The sequence below is a fragment of the Muscardinus avellanarius genome (assembly GCF_963383645.1).
Source record: "Muscardinus avellanarius genome assembly, chromosome: 6".
NCBI classification, from domain to species: domain Eukaryota; kingdom Metazoa; phylum Chordata; class Mammalia; order Rodentia; family Gliridae; genus Muscardinus; species Muscardinus avellanarius.
This window is the reverse complement of record NC_137791.1, coordinates 88,581,201-88,603,427: the sequence shown is the minus strand read 5'-3', so window position 1 is coordinate 88,603,427 and position 22,227 is coordinate 88,581,201. Positions and strand designations below refer to the sequence as shown.

The 22,227-nt window shown below is 33.7% G+C and overlaps 1 protein-coding gene across 32 annotated transcripts in view; it reads left to right on the top strand.

Moving 5' to 3' along the window:
• ADGRL3 (adhesion G protein-coupled receptor L3) overlaps positions 1-22,227 on the top strand; it is a gene marked incomplete at both ends in the record, with an annotated part of 570,571 nt that overhangs the window by 466,501 nt on the left and 81,843 nt on the right. The window lies entirely within an intron of this gene.

Sequence of the window (22,227 nt, the reverse complement as noted above, 5' to 3'; positions counted from 1 at the left end):
AAAGATTCTTTAATTCTGCAGATTGAACCCAGAGCCTCTCATATGCTGAGCACACGCTCTGCAACTGATCTCTACCCCAAGCCCCTAAAAGTACTACAGTTTTGAGGCTAGAAGCTAGAACTTACATATTTTGCTAATTAATTTTATATTTTATGTAAACACCAAGAGAAAGGAGTGAAGTGTGATTCCAATGTTTTTTTTTTTTGAGGCACTCAGTAAATTATTATTACTGAGATGAGAGTTTTTTTTTTTTTTGCCAAATAAATTACTGGACATCCTAATAGAGATTTTGAGTAGTCAATTGGAGCTGTAAAATCTGGCAGTATCAGTGCATATATTTTAAAAAGTTTTTATTTAGTGTTATATTTTACTTAGTTTCAGTATTTAACTCATTTTTACTTTCTGTAATTGTAATTGCAAATGATCCTAGATTTTTACTTAGGGTAGGTATAGATTTTTTTAAAACATTAAAATTAAAAGTGAGATGATTTGAAAAATGTAATATAAAAGTAGTATCCAGATATGGTGAAATATTGAGATAATGATTTTCCAGTATGCCTGGATCATCTCAGTAACCTCTAGAAAGTATGCTTCTTTTGGGATTGTTCATCTCTTGGAGTAAAAATGTTGACCAACTAGTAACCTAAATCATAATGACATTCATGATTTAAGGAGCATAAAATCCCAAAATAGGTGTTTTTAAAGTTGGCTTCAAAGCTTTGACAACATTAGTAAGGACAGTCCTTAGTCACCTTATGTGGGCTGTAATTTACGGTGTAATCTAAGGATGACTCCCTCAGCTCCAAGCAACATAACTCTTAACATTTCTGTTTAGAAGATAAAAGAGGTTCTCCTCATGAGTCTTTTCTTGTTAGCCTCTTTTTCAAATGGTGAAGGTAGAAAATATTTCCTAGAAGCTGCTTACTGGCCTCACATGTCTGGATCATCTGACAAGTCCTAGATGCAAAGGAGTCTGGGAAAGCAAAGATCTGGCAAAGGGGACTAGTTCAAATGTCTCTGGATGTGAACAAATCAGCCTCCGTAGCTGTGGACCTTAGGGCAGAAATGTAGGATAATAAGTAAAACATGTCTTAACTTTCCATTCTTTTTTCAAATTATGCTTTATTGGTGCATTATAGTCTCACATCATAATATAAATCATGTTGACAGTCACATATATGTACACAGCACTTTGTGCCTTTCCTGCCTCACCATTTACATATGAGATCTGCATATGAAATCTCACTAATAACATAATCTTGTGGCTTTTAATAGCTTACCCTGTTTACTTTTACCAGAACCAATGAGGAAAAACTTTTTTATTCTAACTTAATTTTCTTTAAGATGACATGCCATTTTAAATCAAGAGTGTTATGTAATATAAAGATTATCAGTAAACAAAATTGTCTGAATTATTTGAAATGTATTAGTTTCTAAAGCATATTGTGAGAGAGTTTGAATAAGTGATATTAAGTGGAAAAACTTGGCCTCCAGATCCAAACCAATCCAAGTTTTGAAAACTTATGAGTGATAAATAAAGCAAAATTTGGGGGTAATATTGAATTAAATGTTACATTGCATTTTTCACTCACATTGTACTAAGAAGAATTTAGTCATCAATTCTAAAAAAAACATAATTATTCTATGATTCTGCCTGCAAATCAACTAAGATTGATAAAACACCACTTAGAAGCCAGAGGCATGCCTAAAAGCCTACTAGTTGGAAGGTTGAGAAGGGATGATTGCAAGTTCAAGGCCAGCTTCAGCAACTTAGCAAGACTCTGTCTCAAAATAAAAAATAAACCAGACATTGAGGTGAATGCCTGTAGTCCTGGTACTTGGGAAGCTGGGACAGAAAGATTGCAGAATCAAGAACAGCCTTAGCAAAATGTAAAACTTTCATTAACCTACTAAGATCCTGTTTATTAAAAAAAAAATAGGGCTGGGGATATAGCTCAGAGATAGAATTATCTGGGTTTAATTCCCAGTACCACGTCAAAAAAATAAGTAAGTGATTTATAAAAGGGGCTATAGCTCAAAGTTGAACATCCCTGAGTTCAATCCCCTATACAAAAATAAACAAACAAACAAACAAAAAACCCAAACACCAATTAGAGACTTTAAATGTTACATCTAATTGAAGTAATGTATAAAAAATAACTTATGGAAGTTTTACTGTGTGCTAGGCATGTACTAAGTTCTTTGTATGTGTTAACTCATTTAATTTGTACAATACTCTGAGAATTTTGAGAGGCTAATTTACCTCAAGAATTCACAGTTAGGAAGCATGAGTACCAGGATTCCACCAGACAGCCTAGCTTCAGAGTTCAATTTTTCACCATTACCATATGCTCCATCTTATGTCACATTGCTTATCTATGAACATATTAAATTGTGTTTAACTTAATTTTTTTCAGTGAATGTTATTTTACATCATATTAGAGGACATGTTTAAAAAGCTTTCAACCCTAATGTTGACTGATTGCAATGATCACTAAGGGGCTGCTTTTTAAAATTTAGAATTATTTTAAGATTTTAAATGATACAAAATCTGAGTGGCAAGAATGCAATTATCAGGAGTCTTAATGTCACAGCAATCTTGTCAGGATTACAGATACGGATTTCAGAGTTATTAATATTCAGAGTGAGTTGCTGGCTGCAGCCACCCAAGAAGAATGTTGTTCTGGTAAAAGCAACTCAGAAAAGAGTCAGCGAGGTAATGTGAAAACATTATGTCTTGCAATCCCAGTGTGGAAGGAACTGCAGGCATGAGAGAGGTGCAGGAACTGTGGAAGGGATTAAGAGGTACGGACAGTGCACCAATACATTAGCAACTGTTAGAGTATTTCTTTCTTTCTTTTTTTTTCCCCCAAGGACATAGGAAGCTATATTCAGCTGAATGAGTTAAAATAAGAAAGAGGTCTGGGGTTGAAGGAAGATGTAAAAATATTGTACAAATTAAATCCTTTATTAGGATTAATAAAGAATCCAAGAACATATGTACTTGGAAAGGATAATTGGCTTGTTAGATATTATTAAGTGCCACTAGAATTGTGTGTGTGTGTGTGTGTGTGTGTGCGCACGCACGTTGTGTGTTGAATTTAGCATATCTTCAGTAATCATGGTTGTGTGCTTTCCCCCAACAGTATTAAACTACTCAGGTTTTGGATTTTTTTTAATCATTAAAGAAGAAAGATGAAGAAAAAAATTCATGACCTCTAGATTGGTCAAAGAGGGAAACATGGGCATGAAGCAAGTGACATGGTGAAAAGATAAAAGAGGACTTTTGAGAATATGAGTGTATTAGTCCATTTTCTGTTACTATAATAAAATACATTAGGCTAAGTACTTCATAAAGGAAAGAGCCGTATTTAGCTCAGTTTGAGAGGTTAAAAGTCCCGACCAGCTCTCACAAGGATTCCTCTGGCAGTTGATACCGTCAAGAATCCATACAGAAGAGATTTCATAGCAAGGAAGTCAAGCCAATGGGAGGGAGTCAGACTTGTTCTTTTCTTAACAACTCTTTGCAAAAACGAACTCTAGGTCCCATGAGAATTATCTTAATCTTTTCCCTGTGTGAGGTCCACTGTGTCTGAGTGACTGAGATCCCACGACCTCTTAATACCACCACAGTGCATGCAGACCAAGCTTCCAACACACACACACCTTTGGAAAACACACTGAAACCGTATCTAAACTATAATGGGGCTACCATAAATATCTAACAGTGAGAACCTCAGTGGAGCTGGGGTTTTTAGAGAGAAGAAATCATGGCTTGGCAATGTCACTTATACCACTGTAGGATATAAGAGAATCAATAACTTGGGTCTCTGTGGCTATTTTACCACAATTTATAAATGAGGGCTATAAAATGCTCTATGATTCAAGGTGACAAAGATGATTACTGATCAGCAAATTGTTCACCACAATGAACTTCCAAACTCAAACCATTTCCTGGGTACATACATATCAGATTCTTCTGATCCTATCTAAATATCTCTGCTTTAAGAAAACCTAACAATAAGATTTTTCAGACTTCAGGTTTTCTCCCTCTCCTGTATATTTTTTTTTTGTAGTGATTTACAATGGAAATGTTTCTTTGTTTTAAAATCATTTTTTTAAATTTTGCTCATTTGAAAGTGCTGAAAAAATGCAAGTCTTAGTTACCTAAAATAAGAGACTGTGTATTAAATCATTGGATTTGTAATTAAAATGTGTAGACAGAAGTGTTAAGTGTCTTGAGCAGCTCAGTCCACACTTGAAAATTTCCTAATCTAATTTTCTCTTGGCTTATTCCCAACTGTTGTCAGGTTTCCATTACATACAATTATGTACTTTTAAAGCTCTGTCATCAAAGTTTGTGGCACTTTTATAAATGTGCTCTTTTGAGTTTATTCTGAAATGCCTTGGATTATTGTCTGTGGAGGAAGTTGATATTTTAAACCAGACACTTCAAAAAGTGCTAAAACAAATATACTTTTTGTTCCAGATCTGACATTGTAATTAAAACTACTTAATTATGCGATGAAGAAAATAAACCATAGGCATTAAATGAATAAGAATCAATATAAGTATTGATATTGTTGGATATTAATATATTACCCATACCAAGATATAACTCAAAACCTGGCACAATTTTGTAATAGTCTGTCTTTGCACTTCTCTGATTTTTCTGCCTTCATTACATTTACTTCATCTTACTTGATTAGATTTCAAAAGAATCTCCGTTCAGTGATGTGATATAATGCAACATTTCAATGCACACAGGAAACCTATTACTAAAATTATCACGCTCCACCTATTTTTTGACTAATTTTTTTTTTCTTTTTTGAGGTATTACATTTTTTTCCAATTTTTTTGTCTTTGCTATACTATTTTTTTCCCTCTATTACTTACAGATATGCATTTTGAATGCTTTAGACAAAGCAAATATCTTCTAGACTATCACTTCTCTGTTCTGGTTTTTATTATAATATATATAAATATATATAACTCATAGTATATGGATTTATTTATTTATTTATTTATTTATTTATTTATTTATTTATTGTGGTACTGGGGTTCCTGGCAACCCTTCTACTTCGGGCTACACTCCCAGACCTATTTTATATTTTTATTTGGAAACAGGGTCTCTTAAGCCAGCGCGATCCTCCTGTCTCCGCCTCCTAAGCGCAGGGATTACAAGCGTGTGCCACCACGCCCAGCCATAGTATATGGATTCCAACCCTTATCTTTTTCCTCTTTTGCCTCTCTGATTGGAATTAGATGGAACCTCAGCATAGTTTGGATTTGTATCTCCCTGATGGCTAATGATGCTGAACATTTTTTCATGTATCTATTGGCCATTTGTATCTCTTCTTCTGTGAAGTATCTATTAAATTCAGTTGCCCATTTCTTGCTTGGGTTATTTGTTTTCCTACCATAGAGTCTTTTGAGCTCTTTTTATATTCTGGATATTAGCCCTCTATCAGAGTGGTGGCTGGTAAAGATCTTCTCCCATTCTGTAGGCTTCCTCTGAAGGTTCTTAATGGTTTCCTTTGATGAGCAGAAACTTTTTTTTTTTTTTTTTTTTTTTTTTTTGGTGGTTCTGGGGATGAAACCCTTCTACCTCTGGGCTACACTCCCAGACCTATTTCATATTTTATTTGGAAACAAAGTCTCTTAAGCCAGTGAGGCTGGCTTCAAACCTGTGCAGTCCTGTCTCTGCCTCCCAAGAGTAGGGATTACAAGCGTGCTCCACCACACCTGGCTGAAAAGCAACTAATTTCTTTCGATTGATTTTGTATTCTGAAATTTTGTGAGTTGGTTAATCAGCTCCAGTAGTCTTTTGGCTGAGTTCTTTGGGTCTTCTAGATAAAGAATCATGTCATCTACAAACAAGGATAGTTTTTAATTCCTCTCTTCCTCTTTGAATTCCTTTTATATCCTTCTCTTGTCTTATTGCTGTGGCAAGAGTGTCGAGGACTATATTGAAAAAGAGTGGTGATAATGGGCATCCTTTGTCTTGTTCCTGATTTTGGAGGAAATTCTTGCATTTTCTTCCCCCAGTTTTACTTCCTTGAGCTGGTTTTTGTATTTCTACAAACAAAATTTTTTGTGTGTTTTTGTATTTTTTTTTTTTTTTGGTTTTCTATTAATGTGAAGTTTGTTTCATAGAATGTATTTGGGAGAATCCTGTTTCTTTCTACTTTACAAAATAGATTGAGGATAATCGGGAATAACTCTTCTACAAAGGTTTTGTAATATTCACTTGGGAAACCATCTGGTCCTGGGCTTTTCTTTTCTGTTAGGCACTTTATTGCTGTTTCAATTTTTTTGATTGCTATTGGTTGCTTTAAATTTTCTATATATTCTTGACTCAGTTTATAAAGGTTGTATTTATCTAGATAGTTGTCAATTTTTTTCAGATGTTCCATTTTGTCAAAGTGTAGTTTTTATAAGTAGTTTCTGATAATCCTCTGGATTTCTATACTGTTGGTGGTAATATCTCCCTTTTCATTTCTTATCTTAAAAATGGGTTGATTCTCTACTTTTTGGTTAAATTGATTATTGGTTTATCTATCTTGTTAATTTTTTCAAGAAACTGGCTTTTGGTTTTGTTGATTTTCTGTATTGATTTTTATTCTCTACTTCATTGATTTCTGCTCTTATTTTAGTAATTTCCTATCTTCTACTGGTTTTGTTTTTCAAGGGCTTTGAGGTACGTCATTAAGTTATTTATATGGTGATTTTTTATTTTTCTTATGTGGGCATTCAGTGCTATGAATTTTCCTCTCAATACTGCCTTCAGATTGTCCCCAAAGTTTTGATAGGCTGTATCTCTATTTTTATTTGTTTGTAGAAATTTTTTGATTTCATCCTTTTTCTTCTATGACCCATTCTTTATTCAGCAGTGTAGTGTTCAGTCTCCACATGTTATTGGGTTTTCTCTGGGTCTTCTTATAGTTGCTTTCTAGTTTCATTCCATTATGGTCTGAAAAGACACAGGGAAGTATGCCCCTTTTTTAAATTTGCTAGTGGTCACTTTGTGGATTAGGATGTGATCTATTTTGTAAAAGTTTCCATGAGCAACTGAGAAAAATGTGAACTCTGCTGTAGTTGGGTCAAATAGTCTATATGTGCCTAAAAAAGTACACTTGTTTGATGGTATCTTTTAGGTCTGAGGCATCTTTAGTGACATTTTATCTAGATGATTGGTTTAATGGTGTGAGAGGGGTGTTGAAATCTCCCAGTATTACTGTATTAGGACCTATATGTGACTTAATGTCACAAAGGTTTTATGAAAGTAGCTTCACCTATGTTTGGGGCATAAATGTTGACCATTGTTATTTCCTCTTGCTGGATTGTTCCTTTTACCAGAAAAAATACCTGCTTTGTTTCTTATAATAAAGTTGGGCTTGAAATCTAATTTGCCTGATGTCATAGTTGCTACTCCTGCTTGTCTTTGTTTTCCATTGACATGGATTACCTTGTGCCATCCCTTTACCTTTAGTTTGTTATGATCTTTACTTCTGTGTTTCCTGCAGGCAGCAGATAGATGGATTCTGGTTTTTAATCTATTTTTCCACCTTATATCTTTTTATTGGGGAGTTGAGGCATTTATGTTCAGTATGATTATTGGGAGATGATTTTTTAATTACTAACATTTTTATATTTAACTTCTGTTTGAAGCAGTATTTGTTCTTCTTTGCTTAGTTGTTTGCTTGATGGAAATTCTTGTTTCTCTGATTCTTGCATGTGTTACTTATTTCTTCTTTGCAGTTAATCTCTTTGAGTATTTTCTCTAGTGCTGTTTGGAGGACATACATTCTGTCATCTTCTGTTTGTTGTGGAAGATTTTTATTTCCCCATCTAATTTGACAGATAGTTTTGCTGGGTAGGAAATTTTGGGCTGAGAGTTGTTTTCTTTCAGAATTTGGAATATGTTACTCCATGCATGACTTGGTTTGGGAAGTCTGGGGTGATTCTTATTGGTTTGCCTCTGAATGTTACCTGGTCTTTTGTTTTTGTTGCCTTTAAGACTTTCTCCTTGGCTTCTACATCAGTCAGTTTGACTATTATGTGGTGTGAACCTTTTCTCTGATCTAATCTTAAAAGGTTCTATAAGTTTTCAGTATCTTTGTGTTGACCTCTTGTTGTATGTTTGAAAATTTTCTGATATTATTTTTATGAAATGATTATTGAACCCTTTGGGTTCACCTTCTATTCCCTCTTCTATGCTTCTTCTTAGGTTAGCTCCTTTAAAATGGGCCTATATCTCTTCAATTTCTAGTTCATGCAGTCAAATTGTATGTTTTTTTCTAAATTATATACAATGTGTTTGTGGAGAGATCATCTTCTAAGAGCAAGATTCTGTTCTCCATGTGGTCTTATCTATTGTTTAGAGTTTGAATTGATGCCTTCACTTCAAAGATTACATCCTTAATTTATTTCATACTCTCTCTATTTCTTTTGGAAGTCTTGTATAATTTCTGCTATTACATTCCTGATTTTTCCTTTTGATAATCTCTCCAATTCTGTGTTGTTAGTTTATGTAATTGTGATGTGGTAGGAGTGTATTGCTTCCTTGTTATTCCTCCTTCTCATGATTTCAAAAGTTTGTATCTGTTGCTTTTTATAGATTTCTCTCAGTCTCTAGGTGTCAGCTGGTATATCCAAGGGCAAGTTTTGTTGTATTCAACAGTGAAGTTTGAGTGAGGAGGAAAGTGAATTGTAAATGCAAGAATAGAGTAAAGCCACAGATAGGATCAAATAGAATGAGATATGAGTTTGATAATATAATATATAGTAGAGATTAGAGATAGTGAATATATAGTAGTATTCTAGTAATCAAATGTAGAGTATTTAGATAGTACTATGAACTAGATTTAATATAAGACAAAGAAGAGAAAAGAAAAAAGTTAGTATGGAAATAAGAGAGTAGGTATATAAAAGGGAAGACGCTTGGGAGAGGGGAAGGAAAGAGAGCAAACAAACAAATACACATACTCACACAAAAAATCAAGAAATAAAAAGAAAAACAAAACAACAACAAAATAATGCAACCCTACAAATATATGAATATTCAGCCAACTGAGACTCTGTGGTCTCTCTGCAGAAAGTGAGTGCCACTGGCAGCTTTCCTGCTGCATGCCTGGTTTTCTGTTTTTTCTTTTTCAGTCTATATAGATGGCCAATATCAATGGGGCTGGATCTAGTGTTAAGCATATGTCACCCTCCATGCTTTCCATGGATGTGAAGCTTGAGTCTCCTTCTGACTGTATAGGTAACAGATGCCTCTGGGTCCAAGCCCAGTATAAGAGTCTCTGTTCTCCACAGCTAGGGCTGTTCTGGTCTGACTTTTCCCCATTAATCACAACTGGACTGTCTGTGGTGATCTTGGAGATCCTACTAGCTGGATCTAGTTTTAAGCATAGGTCTCCCGCTACACTTTCCACCGATGCAGAACCTGAGTATCTTTGAGCTTCTGCTATGTCCAAGAGCAGGCTCTACCCCACCTTCTCTGGTTTGAACCAGAAAGTCTCATACCCAGCGAGTATATAGCAGCTGCATGAGTCCCTGGGGATGCTGCACTGGGTGCTCTCCCTTAGGCATGGCAGGTTCACTTACAGAGTTGTTTAGTGCTGCTCTGGATCTCTGGAAGGTTGTGTTGAGCTCAGCCACCACTGCTGCATGTTGTAGCCGTGTTTTCACAGGAGGAATTGATGACTTAAAATGTCAATAATCTGCAGCTGCTTACTTTGTTTCAAGTCATTGTGTGTTTTCCTGTGAGTCTCTGGTGTTGGGTATAATGAGGCAAGGTGGCACCACCATGGCACCCAGGGCCACAGCCGTTGAAGGTGGGCAGCATTATTTTCTTCTCTCTGATCGGTCTTCTAGGTTTTTTTTTTCCTGCTGCTTTTTACTTATTGTGTTCTTTTTAAAGTCATCGTGTTTTCTTGCTTTTGAAAGAATGCAGCTTTTGATGAAATGGAGATCAGTGTCAACAGGACTGATATGTGCTGCTTCCCTCTGTCGCCATCTTCCCTGAGATCTGTAGTCATACATCTTAATAAAGTGCAAGATGATAGAGGCATACAGGCACACATCACTTATTCAAATCAGGAGACCTTACTAAGAGGGATGAGAGGGAGAAGAGGGAAATTTTCTAATGTACATGATATACATTCATAAGCCAAGTCAATGTGAATATGTATATATTATATACATATACATACAAACATACATACACACATATATATACATATATACATATGCATATACATATATACATATATACATATACATATATACATATACACATATACATACACATATATACATATATACACATATACACACATACACACACACACACACACACACACACACACACACACACACATATATATATTATGGTGGTACTGGGGGTGGAACCCAGAGGCTTTCTACCTCCGGGCTATACTCCCAGACCTATTTTATATTTTATTTGGAAACAGGGTCTCACTAAGTTGCTGAGAGCCTCACTAAGTAGCTGAGGCTGGCTTCAAACCCATGCGATCCTCCTGTCTCAGCCTCCCAAGCGCGGGGATTATAAGTTTGCTTCAACAAGCCCAGCGAGAATCTTTATATTTTTTAAAAGGTAATTTTATCAAGTTCAGCAAAATATTAGCTTTTTAAGTTGTTATGTGTTTCTATGAAAAATACTCTACTTCATCAAATAGAGCCTCTTGACTTACATGGAAGTTTTTTTTTTTTAGGCTATCATGTGATTAAGTGGTATAATTGATTTAAACATCCTTATCATTCTAGGATAAATCTTAATTGATTATGTAATTTATGTATCATTATATTTTATTATGTAATACCTTGTCTAGAACTTTTAATTTAGTTCTTAAATGTTCTTGAATTTTTTTCATATTTTTCTAACCTAGCCTTACCTGGTAAACTATAATAGACTCATAAAAAGTTTTTTTTCTGTTTTATTTATGCCTATCTTACATGAAAAAATGATCATTTGTTATTTAAATATTAAGTGAAATTTATTTGTAAACTATGAAGTTTAAAGATTTTTTGAATGGATGATTATTAATATTTTGTGCATATATACGTATTTTATTAGCAATTAATATCTAATTTAATTTCATTATCATCAGAGGATATACTTGGATTAACACTGGTTTTTAGTATTGTACTGAGCCTGCCCTTTGACCTAAAATGTGCTTGAGTTGATTTATTAATTGCAATTTCAATTTAAACATCTACAAAATTCTATTTGTTATCATATAGCTTAACTTTTCTTTAACATTACTTAACATTATCTATTTTTATTTACATCAGTTTAGAAAGATGGCAAATTTCTAGATTAAATTTTAATTAGTAACTACATTTCACAGGGCTTCAGTATGAAAAGTAAAATTGAAACACAGTGCCTGCATCACTAGGTAGGCTACTTATTGATGTAGCTGTTGCTGAACTAGCTCTGCAGAGTGGCATTTTTCAGAAATTTTGCCAAAAAAAAATTGTAATGAATTTTCATTCTCCCCTATAAATGATAGATTCAAGAATTCAGGGTAGACTTCAAAATTTATTACTAACTGATAACCTTCTAAGAGCTATAGTCTATTTCTTCCTTGGGGCCACTCACCTCTAAAAATATCCCAGTTACAGCATTTATTATTGAGATGAGTGCTCTGAGGATTAAAAGAGTAAATTTGTATTTTATAACCTTATAACTTGTTCCTTTCAACACAGAGAACACAGTATGTTTGTGAATTATGCTTATCTTTTCCATGTAACCTAGACAACTCTGGGATTTTATTTTATCATTCATATACACCCTATTGCACTTCAAAACATAAAAATTCAAAGCATACTCAAACTGAGGCCTATAAAGGGTCAGGTACTGGTCTCAAATCAAATTAAACTTGTCTGCTTCCTACTGTGTTGCACTGCCTCCATGGGTTCCATTTAAAAATTTTTTAGTAAGTGCAGAGGTATTTTTACATACCCGATTGTGCTTTACTTGTGTTTTAGTTGTACTTACAAACAATTTATAATAAGTTTCTTATTCACAGAAGAGGTATGATGAATCCTTCTGTTGTGAGTTGTTGAAAAGAGAAGTGATAATAACATATGGTATGGGAGAGAGCATCACAGAAATTCAATGTCAGAAAACATCTGGCAAGATAACAAAAGTCATTATTTTCTTAACTTATTTTACTTAAATTTATTTTTTACACACTCTAAGTTGAAAAAAGAAATCCAGAGGATATGATATGTAATATATGCCTTCAGTGAATGCCTTCAATGATGTTATCTCTTTTCCATTCCAGAGAACATATTTAACCAGCCTTTACTCACAGGCTTTTGGGTGTTAATGATTTCTGATTCAGTCTAAATCTAAAAAACACTGGGCCTCTAACAGTGAACAAGAAAACCAGAAAACTGGTTATAATCATGATCACAAATATAACTTGTAAATATAGCATGTAAATTTTAATAATAAATATCATTAAATGAATGATAGTTTATAGATAATGTTTTATGGTTCTTAAAATATTACTAATTAAAGCAACATTTTTCACAGGGTATAAGATAAAAATTAGTAGAAAGAAATAACACTTTCATTCTATATAGGAATTTTGTGATTTATTTCATTTTTTCTTCAATGCTTCAAATTTTTGAAGTAAAAAAAACAATTAATAAATCCTATTCTAGTACTTATTTCTTTAAGATAAAACTTTATCAACATTTCATGAATAATTTTGTTTTATATTTCTTAATGTTCAAGTGATTACATTTAGTAAACATTATACTTAGCGGTTTTATTTTAAACACTGAAAACAAAATGTAGTTATACATTTAATTTAGCTTTTGCATGTACACCAAAGAAACTCTGGATTTCTTTTGCTTTTTTTCATTTTTTTCTTATTGCTTTTTTTCCTTTTTTTTTTTTTTGTGGTTCTTGGGATTGATCTCAAGCATATTTTACCTCCAAGCTACAAAACCCAGGCCTATTTCATTTGTTATTTTATTTAGAAAGTGTCTTGCTATGTTGCTGAGGGACTTGATAAATTGTTGAGCCTGGCCTGGAACCTGCAATCCTCCTGTTTAAACCTTCTAAGTACTGGATTACAGGCATGTGCCACAGCACCTAGGTGGGAACTCTGGGTTTATCATATATTCTAAACCATTTATTTATTTAATTCATTTTACTCGCCTCTTAATAAATTTCATAGGAACAAAATATGCATATACTTTGTTACTAAAATATTAATACCAATAAAATTCATAGTTGAAATTTATTTTCTTTGTTGTTTACCATTTCTACAGTTACGTGACATTTGCATGTTTAAAGAATGTGGGGTGGTACTGGAGATGAGAAGCAAGGTCATGCTAAGTTGCTGAAAATCTTTATTAAGTTGCTGAGGCTGACTTCGAACCTGAGATCCTCCTGTGTCAGCCTCCCAAGTACTGGGATTACCATTGGGCAGCACCATGCCTACTGAAGAATTATTTATATCTTTAATGAGGAGTGATTTAAATGTACAGTTATAAAAAACATTGTTCATATTTCACTCAAAACTATTGAATTAAATTCTAAATGTATTTTTCTTTTAATCTTCCTGTAGTGGTAAACAGAGAGAAATTGAATATAATAACATAAAACCAGAATGGGATAATCTCACTAATATAAAATACACTTGAAAGAAATATAAAGTAGTCAGGGCTTCTATTGTAACTAATCAGTTCATTTTCAACTCAATAAGGTTTAAGTATTTACTGTTCAGATTTTTCTCTTGTTTACTGTTCTTTTAGCTGTAGTGTCTTATATATCCTGTAACCACTAGGGAGCAGATATCCTAATGCTATATTAACTAGCCAGTCTATTTGGGATATAAAATATCTGTAGACTTAAACAATGAAGCCTATTTTTTATTTTTTGTCTTTTGTTTCTAGACGACCACCAGAAAAAAATAATTTAATGAAATAAAGGGTTTCTTTGTCCTTTTATAACACTGAAACATATGAAAGTATGAAATATTACATTTTCAATATACATTTTCTGTACAAGCACTTGCATAGTCAAAGTGTTTACTCTTTGTTCATTTGGTTTAATGTACTACATTTCATGTGCAATTTAATTGCATGTATACAGCAAATAACCAAACATGGTTTTTACATCCTTAATTAGTTTTTTCTATGAAGGGAAGTCTTAAAAAATACTTGAATAGGTTCCCCAGTGATGTGAAACATAATACATGTTGTCAAATATTTTTGGACAATAATCAATAACTTAACTCAGATATTCTTTTTCTTTTTTTTTCTTTTTTTTCTTTTTTTTTTTTTTTGGTGGTGCTGGGGATGGAACCCAGAGGCTTTCTACCTTCAGGCTACACTCCCAGACCTATTTTCTATTTTATTTGGAAACAAGCTCTCACTAAGTTGCCGAGAGCCTCACTAAGTAGCTGAGGCTGACTTTGAACCTGTGCGATCCTCCTGACTCAGCCTCCTAAGTGCGGGGATTACAAGCGTGCGCCACCAGGCCGGGTGATATTCATATTTAATAGTGTTGCAATTTTGTTCTTTGCATTACTTTTCAAAACTCCTTGTTAAGTTTTTCTTTCATAGCAAACTTTCTTCTAATACTTCAAACTTCGGTGAGCACTATGAAAAAGGCTACAACTTCTTTCCTTTGAGAGCACTATAGTGAATAAACAGTATATCATGTTTTAGATGCCTTTTTGAAATCGCTTCACCAATGTCATCCCTGAAAGAAAGTTTATGAATGCTGCATCATCACAAATAACATAGGTTATTTAACATAGGTTATTTAAATTCTTCTTCCTTCACTGTCTTTTAAGATTTGTGTCCAGGGGTTTAGTATAATAAAAGGTGTTTTTTTTTTTCTCCTTCTTTGTACATTTTCACATATTCTGTGATCATTGAAAACTAAAATGACATAATTTAGTTCTTTATGGCTGAGTAATACTCCATGTGTATACATCTTTTTTGTTGATGGACATCTTGGCAGGTTCCATAGTTTGGCCATTGTGAATTGTGCGGCTATGAACATAGATATGCATGCATTAGTTTGGTAGTTTGGTTTCCATTCTTTTCGGTACATATCCAGAAATGGTATTGCTGGATCAAATGATAAGTTCATTCTCTTTCTTCTGAGGATCCTCCATAGTTAGTCACAAAAAAATAAAAGATTGATGTTCTCCTTTATATGCAGAAGCTAGGGAGAAAATGAATCATAGGAAAAACTCTAGATGAAGGAGAAACCAAAGATGAGTAAATAAGGAGGACTAACTGAGGGAGATGGGAGAGGGAAGAGGGAAATTCTCTAATGTACATGATGTACATATACGCACATATCAAACTCAATAAGTCAAAAATGAGGAGGGGGGAGAATGGAGTGGGAAGTGAGGAAGGGCTAAACGAGTGATGTGTGCTTGCATGCCTCTAACATCTTGTACCCCACTAAGATGTATGACTACAATGCACCAATATAAAATAAAAAACAACAACAACAAATTTAAAATGGCTTTATCATGTCCCTTGCTGTTTTTTTTATTTATTTATTTTTTGGTAGTACTGGGGTTTCTGGAAGCTCTTCTACCCCCGGCTACACTCCCAGACCTATTTTATTTTTGGAAACAAGGTCTCTTAAGCCAGCAAGGCTGGCTTTGAACCTGCGCAACCCTCCTGTCTCCACCTCCCAAGCACAGGGATTACAAGCATGCGCCACCACGCCCAGCCTGTCCCTTGCTGTTTTAAAGACAGGGAGCACCTGGGTTGTCGATGTGTCAAAGCACTTCATTTTAGATCACATATAATTAAGCCCAGTAGAGGTCCTTTAGTGAGGTTGCTGTTGGCTAGCTGCTTTTAGAAAATGGATAACCAAAGAAAGAAATTGAAGATCTTAAAAAATGGAAAGATCTCTGTTGCTCTTAGATAGGCAGAATTAATATTATCATACTGAGGCCATTCTATCAAAAGTGATCTACAGAGTCAATACAATCTCTATCAAAATACCATGTCATTCTTTACAAACCTAGAAAAATCAGTCCTAAATTTCATATGAAAAAACATAAGACCCAGAATAGTCAAAGTAATTCTCAGCAATAAGAAATATGCAGGAGGCATCACAATTCCTAACAGTAAATTATACTATAGAGCTATAGAAGTAAAAACAGCATGGCATTGGCACAGAAATGGACACATAAGCTGATGGAACAGAATAGAAGATGTAAAAATAAATCCACACACTTAGAGCCAATTGATTTTTGACAAAGGTATCAAACACATATGTTGGAGAAAAGACAGTCTCTTCAACAAATGATGTGAGGAAAACTTGTTATTTATTTGTAGAAAAATGGAATTAAATTCCTACTTCCCTTTTTCTGCAAAGAGTCAATTTAGGATGAATAAAAGACCAGAAAATTAGATCAGATACTTTGAAGAGAAGACTTTACTAATGGAGGCCATAAATCCAACACTTCAACATATAGGCACAGGTAGAAACTTTCTCTGTAAGACTCCCAAAGCTCAGGAAATTAAAGCAAAATTTAATAAATGGTATGTTATTAAACTAAAAAGTTTATGCACATCAAATAAAACCATCAAGAGTCTAAAGAGAGAGCTTATATAATAGTAGAAGATCTTTGCCAGCTTTCCCTCTGAGAGAGAGCTAATTTCTAGAGTATGCAAATTACTTAAAAGATTTAGCACTCAAAAAACAACTCAATTAATAAATGGGTAATTGAACTAAATATTTTGAAAAGAAGGGATAGAAATGGCTAATAAATGCATGAAAAAAATGTTCAGCATCAGTAGTATTCAGGGAAATGGAAATCAAAACTACACTGAGATTCTACTAACCCCAATCAAAATGTGAATCATCAAGAATTCAAACAACAGTAAGTGCTTATGAGGATATGAGGAAATAGGAACTCTTATGCACTGAGGATAGGATAGCAAATAAGTACAGCTGCTATACAGATCATAAAATTGGAAATGGATCCACCATATGATGCAGCTATACCACTCCATGTTTATAGCAGCATGATTCACAATAACCAAATTTTGGAACCAATCCAGGTGTTTATGAACAGATGAATGGATTACAAAATGATGGAATATATACACATCACAATTCTACTCATTAATAAAAAAGACCAAGATAATGTCAGGAAAATGGGTGAACCTGGAGAACATTATATTGTGAGATTAGCCCTTCACAGAAAGTAAAGTATCATATGAATCAATGGAGGAATATTTTCATTGACATTACGTAAATGTTTGAAAATTCCAATGCCAGCCTCAATGCCATGTATGGGGAAGGAGGGAGTCATCGGGAAGGAGCCAGGGAAAGCTTATCAAATGCTCCGTGCCTTTATATCACTACCAATATGAGCACATTATGATGTGAGACTACAATGCACCAAGAAAAGTAATATATATATATAAGGATGTATAGCTGAATCTCTTAGTCCTAATATTGGGAGCATCATTGTTGACTGGGGTGATAGGGAAACTCCATTCAACATATAGATGCCTTCATGTTTATTACCTTTATTCTCCTTATATAAAGTATGAAGATTTTTGTCTTGAGAAACCTTTATTACTTGTATTATTCTTATAGTAACTTAAACCAAATTCAGAGGAGAGTTTTTTTTTTTTTTTTTTGTATACTTGGTTTATGCTGAGGAAAGCAAATTCAGTTGTCTATTGAGACTGGCCATATTGTTTGTCTAACAATATAGCTAACAATATATGTATGTATGTGTATGCACGCACATAGTCATGAAAGCTCTCCTCTTAATTATTAAACATACATTTCACTCACTAATGCAAATTAGAACTTATCTTCCCACAATTTCAGAAGTTCTTGAACTATATTAATCTTGAAGTTGATAACATTAATAGTTCTGAAGAATGGAGTGGGAAGTGAGGAAGGGCTAAACAAAAATAATTCCATTTTCATTATTTACTCTGAATTACCAGTGATCAGATCTTTTGACTTGGTATCTAAACTCTCAAACATACCTCCCATCATCCCATCTTCCTTTACACTAATGTTTACCATAGCCTAATACTTGAAACCTGTTCTGAGGTATCAAAGTAAATATGAATCTCCAAAAATAAAAGGAAAAAAATATTTTAAATTATTTAAAATATATCTATTTGCCGGGCGTGGTGGCGCATGCTTGTAATCCCCGGGCTTGGGAGGCAGAGACAGAAGGATCGCGCAGGTTTGAAGCCAGCCACGCATGCTGCTTAGGAGACCCTGTTTCCAAATAAAAATATAAAATAGGTCTGGGAGTGTAGCCCGGAGGTTGAAGGGCTTCCAGGAACCCCAGTACCACCAATAAACAAATAAATAAAATATATCTACTTTATATCTTATATTTCAGATATTTCCTTTAAAATATATCAACATATAATCTGTTTTGTTTAATGAATTATGAAGCTATAGAAAAAAGATCTGACAACTAACTTGATTCATTCATATTCTTTCTGCCCATTTATCATTTGTTTAGACTGATATTATGTGCCTTTTACATCACATCATTAGTTCATAGGTTAATATTGGGATTAAAAAAACCTATCTTCTTGAAAATGTAGTTTGAACTAAGTTTCCATAGAAGTATATTTTAACAGTTTTTGTGTACTTTGGAATTTTAAAGAATATATTATAACATGCATAATTATTGTCAAGGTATATAGAGATCCATACAATTCTGAACTTGATCCTGATGTTAGATTTTAAGGTAAATTTTATGACAGTATCTAAGTAAAATATTAAGATGGGCATGATAGTGCACACCTATAATCTCTGTACTTGGGAGGCTGGGAAGGAGGATCATAGGTTCCAGAACAGCCTCATCAACATAGTGAGACACTTAGCATTTAGCAAGACAAAACAAAACAAAAAAAGGGCTGAAGGTATAGTTCATAGGTAGAATGTCTTTGGGTTCATCTTCAGTACCACACATCATCATCATCATCATCATCATCATCATCATCATACATTATGAGGATAAAACATTTGACCAAAAATACACTTTATAAAGAAAGAAGTTTCTTGTTTACTCATTAATCTTGAAAATTACATGTATATTTTAATTCATTAGCAATAAATCAATACTTATAAGTTATATTATCACCAGCAAGTTCCAAATAACATCAATTAAGAGCATTTTAGGCCTTTGTGTCTATATTTTGATAAAAGCTAAAAATAAACTGGTCTGTGGCTCAATCCTATAATTCCAGTTCTTGGGAGGCTGAGATAGAAGTGCAGGTTCATGGCCAGTTCATGGTAAGTTACAAGATCCTGCTTTGAAAATAAAAAGGGCTGGTGTTACAGCTCAGAGATATCACCACTCTGGGTTTCATTCCCAATTACCCCCTTCTTCCTCACACATACACACAGCTTAAAATAATTGCAATTAAGCTTTTTAGTCATACAACCTGGAGTGGGATTTTGTTTCAATTGCTTTCATTGGTAAACCAGAATGAAAATGTTTCAGCTTTACAAATGAAGTCTATAGTTCTGCTGTATAAAATAAAAATTAATTAATAGCATATAGATTTGCTAGCACAACTGATGACAGAATTATCTATTTAATTTCAACTTGATATATAACCATTATAAAACTAATTTCTCTAAGCTATTAGAATATCTGACAGAAATGATGGAACTCACTGACAGAGGTAATCTTTACTGATCTTCTCTTTTAAACCACTTTATATTATGCCATTATGGAGAAAAAAATTAATGAATATTTCTGCCCATTAGCATGAATTTCTATATTGAATATACATTTGGAATCCTTATAGCTAAAAACGAAATAAAACATTTTAATTATTGCACAGGATAGGTCACTGAGGAAAACTACTCTGTAAAATACAGCGGCTTAACCTCTCTTATAAGAGTCTAGAAGTAGGTAGCCAAAACATAACACATTGGCTTCATATCAATAAGCAGCTTCCATTTCAGGGTCTGAGGTTCTCCTATCACTTTCTCCCAGTCAAAAGGAAGAACAGCCGGGCGTGGTGGCGCACTCTTGTAATCCCAGCGCTTGGGAGGTGGAGACAGGAAGATTGTGCAGGTTCGAAGCCAGCTGTGCTGGCTTAAGAGACCCTGTTTCCAAATAAAAATATAAAATAGGTCTGGGAGTGTAGCCCAGAGGTAGAAGAGTTTCCAGAAACCCAATACCCCCACCAAAAAAAAAAAAAAAAGAAGAAGGAACAGCTAGGCATGTTTGTAATCCCAGCATTCGGAAGCCTGAGACAGAAGGATCATGGTTCCTGGATAGCCTCACCTACTTAGTGCAGTCTTTTACAACTCAGGGAGACCCTGTTTTAAAATAAAGAATAAAAAATAGGGCTCAGGTAGCTCGGAGGTACAAAAAAATAAGAAGGCACAGATAGGAAAGGGAAGCCCAATGTAAATCTCGATTGTCCAGACCTAGAAATGTCACCGTTCACTTCTTTTTACATCCCTGTGAACCTCAATACATTAGAGGCAGCTAACTCCTAGTGAAGCTAGAATTAGTAGTCTTTGTGGTTAGGTGGAGCAACTGACTAGTTCCCACAATTACCAACAAAAACTGCTGAGTTGCACTCTGTTATCTTTTTTTTAATGGTATATTATATCCAAAACATATATTACTTTAGCAGATATGGTACAAGTTTTATATTTAATTTTTTAAATAAATGTAACAATACAATTTTGTAAAACATTTTTTGCATGTATTCCTATATACTAACCTCTATAATTATGTGACATACTATACAGACTAATGTGCAAAGGATTATTCTAATTGTTAGCTTGGCATTACATATAGATGATATTAATATAAGAGATTGCATATACTAGAATATAGTGTTATGCTTTATAATTTTAGATATTAATATAAGTATAGGATTTTCTATGAGTATTTTTATAGTTGTTAATTATACTTGATTATTACAAATATTTTTCTTTCACATGTCCATGCATTACTTAAGTATCTCTTGAAATGATATTTCTTGGATTAAAACTCATTCTTAGATCAGCATTATACCATAGAACTTTTTATGAAGGAAATGTTCTAGAACTGCACCGTCCAGTATCATACCCACTAGCTATGTGAAGGTTTTCATGCGACTGGGGCACTAAATCTTAATTTTTCCTTTTAATGAATTTGAATAGAACTTGTGGCTAGTAATTATCATATTTGGATACACAGTTCTAGTCACTGCTTGCTTCATCCATCAACTTATTTCAGCCATATCTTTCTTACAACATCATATTAATCCTGAAACATCTTCAAATTAATTTATGTATTCAATATGGATGCATTTGGATCTTTATTCATTGGGTACAAAATTTTCATTTCAGTGTCACTGTAGCTTTATACAGTCTAGTAATAATAGCATTATGTAACATTTTTGACACATTATGTGTTAGGCACTGCCCTGAGCACTTAATAAGTCATTTTCCTATCTGAAGAAACATCCATTGTATTATAAGGAACTTAGAATATAATTATTACTATTTTATAGATATGTAAACTGATACAATCATAGGTTAATTAATTTTTGTCTAAGGTCAATTATCTGGTAAGTGACTGAACTAGGCTGTAAATCTCAGGCAAACTGGCTTTAAACACTGGACCCTCACTTCATTCTCAGCTACTTCATTCTTATGAGTTATCAGGGTCTCTTTATTCAAAATGCATCACAGATGGGCCTTTCTGAGAACATTATTTCCTTATGCATAATATAGGAAAAAAATTGCTTCTGGCAAGGGAGAAGAAAAGAGTGCAGTTTCTCTTCCTTTTTTGTCCTGTCACAATTTTCTGAGCAGAAATTATGTTTATAAAAAGATGATACAAAATGTTGCCTAATTTATCTGTTCAGATTTGGCACTAGGATTTTGTTTTATCAGAATGATACTAAATAAAGTCTTAAATATAAGTGACAATAAACAGGTGCCATATGTTTGCTCACATTCCTACAAAAGATTAGTTGGTTTTTTTTTCTCAGTACTCTGACAGAAAAGAATTTAAAATAATCAAGATTGATTATTTTCAAAGAGCTATAATGTTGAGATTTAAGTCAGGTTAATCATCTGTAAGTTAAAATTACTTAGAAACATACTGCCCATAATTAAGTAATCTTACCTACTAATATTAGAGAATAAGGATACCTTTAGGTGACATGAAATCTGTCATTTTAAGCATGCCCCCA